This window comes from Passer montanus, unplaced genomic scaffold (genome assembly GCF_014805655.1).
Source record: "Passer montanus isolate IOZ18808 unplaced genomic scaffold, ASM1480565v1 scaffold1061, whole genome shotgun sequence".
In the NCBI taxonomy this organism is placed as follows: Eukaryota; Metazoa; Chordata; class Aves; order Passeriformes; family Passeridae; genus Passer; species Passer montanus.
Genome location: NW_024357182.1, coordinates 1 through 4,140, shown reverse-complemented (window position 1 = coordinate 4,140; position 4,140 = coordinate 1). Strand labels below are relative to the sequence as shown.

The following is a 4,140-nucleotide window of genomic DNA, read 5'->3' as shown; positions in this document are numbered from 1 at the left end:
TTTTTGAAGAAGCAGAAAGACTGTTTGTGCATGTGTGTGCCCCTAATATCCATCCTCTCTCTAATACAGGATGGGAAAAAAGGTCTGCAGACCTTCCTACAATGGGGCGCAAGTGCAAAGAACGAGGAGGCAGAGGAAGACTGGACTTGGGAATCAGGACAGTTTTCTTGGGTTTAAAAAAGCTTGAATGGCACTTCAAGACATTTATATCAGACCTGGTTTAGTTTTATTACCCTTTTTTAAATGCTGCTGTGATGTGCAACAAAAACTTGTCTTCCCTCTGCCTGGAACAGCTGAGAGATGGAACTAAACCCCAAAGGATTTTCTGCTCAGGGATTATATGTGAGTTTTATTGGGAATTCTCTGAGAAATCTGATAGATTGTTCTTGAATGTGGCCCTGAGGGTAGTTGAGCATGGCAGTCCAGACCTGCAAACAGGCAGTGCCAGAGCGAGAGCCTTTGAAATGTAAACCAGGCTGTATTTAGATGATTGAATCACGACTGTGTGCTGTGCCCAGGTCCTTTGTAGAAATAGTGTACAGGGAAAAACCAGAACTGCACATTTCTTGTGATATGTATGGAATTTTGGGGGGGTTAAATAAAAACGAGATGCAAATGAGAGAATTGCTTTTACGTGTAAATATTCTTGTCCTAAATGAGGCATCAGCTCTGTCCCGAGAGTTGAGTTAAAATTATATTTCTTTCAAGACCCGCAAGCCTTTTAGAGGCTGCAATTTGTGTCACACAGAATTCCTAGGAGCTGCCATCAGGAAATCTGTGAGCCGAATCTAGTGGAGCTCTGCTGAACCGAGTTGAGTTCAACTGAACTGGGCCGAGTGCAGCCGAGCCGAGCCGAGCCCTGCCAAACCAAGCCCCCTCCTCTCATGGCCATTAATTAGCGCGCCTGCAGTCACAGCCTAATGAACTTCTGCCTGACCCTGCACTCCCGTTTGTGGTCGTGCTGGAAGGAATGAGAAGGAGGTGTCTTTACAACCAAACTGTGGGTCTGCTGGTAGACACACCCGGATACTGATAGGTGAGAGAAGTAATGAATAGAAGTGTAAATTGCAGAGGAATTCCACTAATTGACAGACTGTTGCTCACCCAAGCCAATGCTGAATTCCTGGATTTGAAGAAAAAGAGCACAGACACAAAGAAGAAGGGGGGGATACACATCAGAAAGCCGCCTGGTTTAGGAAGTTTGGGAAGTTTGTACCTCTCAAGTACCTCAGCCGATGGGAAAGACAGAGAGAAATGTGTCTGATAAATTAGGATAAAAAGGAGGCTGCGTCCTGCACCATCTTGGGTGACCCCATGGGGAATGCCCATGGCCTTTCCCTTTATGCCAATAAAGTTACAGGACTCGCGTGTCTCCTTTTGGACATAAACCTATGGTGTTTGTGGATTAATTTTCCTGACAGGGCGATGGCCGGGCCGCCCGCGGGACACGGCAGCCGGGCAGCACCGAGCCTCGTGTGTTGAATGTGAGGCCGCGCCGCTTTCCCGACGGCGCCTCGGCCCGGCCCGCGCCGCCCTCAGGGAGCCGCGCCGAGGGGAACGGCGCGTCCCGACGGCGCCTCGGCCCGGCCCGCGCCGCCCTCAGGGAGCCGGGCCGAGGGGAACGGAGCGAGCGGCTCCGAGTGCAGCCGGAAAGAGCCGATCTGTGCCGAACACACAGAGCGGCTCCGAGGGCGGCCGAAGCGAGCCCAGCGTCGCCGAAGAGGCGAATGTTGCGCAATGCAGCCGACAGGAGCCGAGTTCAGCCGGACCGAGCCGGGTGCTGCCGAACCGAGCCGAGCTCCGCCGAGCGCAGCATCCCGGGCAGGGCGGGGCGGGCTCGGGGTGCAGCCGGGGCCCTGTGAGGCTTCTCCCTCCTGGCCCTCTCTGTAGCCCTGCTTCCTCCTCCCCGCATTTCCCTTGGTTATCTTCTTTCCCCCATTTCCCTCCCCCCAAAGCCGACTCATTCCTGTCCTGTCCCTAGCCCGCTACTCCCTTCTATTCCCCCTCTCTCCCACCTCTGTCCACGGTCCCTCTTCTCCCCCTGCCGGGCTTTCCCTTCCCCTCCCGCTTTCCTCCCCAGCCCGACGTCCCTCCGTACCCTTTCTCATCCCCTGCTATCGCTCCTCTCTTCCCGTCCCCATTGTCCTTCTTTCCCCGCGGCCGCGGGGCTCGGGGCGCCGGAGAATAAAGCCCAGAGGGCCGGAGCCCGGCGCCCCTCGGCCCCTGCAGGAGTCCCCGCACGGGGCCGGAGCTCTCGGCGGATCCCCCCGTGCCGGTCAGACACAGCGCCCGACACTGCCGGAGCTGCGGCTCTCCCAGTGGTATGGTTTAGAGTTTAGTAAATTGGTTTGATTTTTTTTTTAGTAGTTTTTATGATTTGCTGCGTGGGTTTCTGTAGGGTTTTCTTTTATTTTCGTTGCATTTTTGTGATGTGACAAGAATTGTTAGTGAAAAGAGTGTAGTGTGGTTTTTTTTTGCTGGTAGTCAGTTGGCTGGTGGAGCTACTTTGATGGTTTTGGATGATATTGGTGGGAATTTGATGCTGTTTGTTTTGTCATTTTATTTAGGGATTGGATTTTAAATGTAAAATTATAACTACAATTAAACAAAGCAAACATATACAGAAATGGGACAAAAAACCTTAAAATTTAAAACCAGACTGAATTTATAAAAATAAAACATGTAGGATAAATAGTATTGTGTATTACAGTATGATACTATATTGTTTAATAATATTGAGTATTTTATAAGTTTATAGAAATATTAATATAGATTATAAATATAAACAAAATCCCATATAAAAATATAAATACAGAACTCTGTTACAAATATATGAAGAGATACATAAAAAGAAAAATATTCCTAAATATAGAATAATATAAATCGATACAATGCATAATTCAAGGAATACTGTTTATATCTTATTATACTGTATTATAGGAAATATATAAAAATACATAAATACGGTACATCAATATGTTATCATATAATATATAACAAATTAAAAATATAAAGAAAAAATATAAATGTAAACTATTTTTAAATAGTTTAAAGTAAAGGGGATTATTTTTTAAATTTGGCAATAGACAGAGTTTTTATTATAAAAATTATGAATACAAATAATATGAAGGTAGAAATATAGCATATATACATCAAGACATATAGAAAAATTAAAAATATAAGAAAAATAAGTTGTACCAGTAGATGTGGTACATAACATAAGTAATCTTTTATCTATATTATTCAAATATTTCACGTATTATATATAATTGTGATGCATCAATAGAAACTGTAAATATAAATGTGTATGTAATTAAGCAAAGTATAAATATTCAAATATCTCAATATAGTTTAAAAAAGGGGCTTTTTTCTATTTATTTGGTTAGAGACGGGGTTTTTTGTTTCAAACAATATAAGTAATATAGAAATATATAATCAATATACAAAGACGTTTACAAAAATATAAATATGAATAATAGGAAAAGACCTAATATATAACATAAATTACATAGCACCTCAATGTCTCTTATAGATGTGCTTGTGAATGTAAATATGGAAAATGTAAAATATGTTTAAACATGGTTTTAAAGAAAGGGGCTTTTTCGGTTCCCAGTGGGTAAGAGGCAGGTTTTTTGGCGTTTATTTCAGTGGGTTTTTGGCAGGGATCCCCCCTGTCCGTTTGTGCCCCTGCCCTGCCCGCAGCCCCGCGGCGTGCCCCAGGCCCCTACTGAAGTTACACATGACACCACAGTCCCTCACCAGGATCAGTGACCCCACATCCCACCGGTAACCCTAGCTGTCAGTCCCTCCAAACCCATGGAGCAAACCCTGCTCCCAGCTCCCCCAAGCCGCACCAGTAACACAGCCCTGTTTGTCCGGACTCCACCAGTAACTCGGACCCATCACAGGCAGTAACCCAGCCCGCAGCTCCCCGGATCGCATCTCTGCTGGGAATACCTGAATCCTGGGATAAACTGGCATGCCATGGCCCTGATAAGAGTCAGGAAAAACCTTCCACCAGTCTGACATAAACAAACCCCTCTCCTGCCTCAGCCATTCTTTCTCAATTTTTCTCCTAGCTGGAAACTGTGCAGTTACAGTGAATTTTACTCTCAGCAAAACCATACATTTTAAAACGAG

General features: G+C 45.4%; 1 long non-coding RNA gene across 1 annotated transcript; it reads left to right on the top strand.

Annotated features, from left to right (window-relative positions):
• Window positions 1-7: 7 nt before the first annotated feature.
• Window positions 8-1,280, top strand: LOC120508241. Its single transcript, XR_005628958.1, has 2 exons — window positions 8-342; window positions 749-1,280. It is a non-coding gene; the product is annotated as an uncharacterized LOC120508241 (long non-coding RNA).
• Window positions 1,281-4,140: the final 2,860 nt, after the last annotated feature.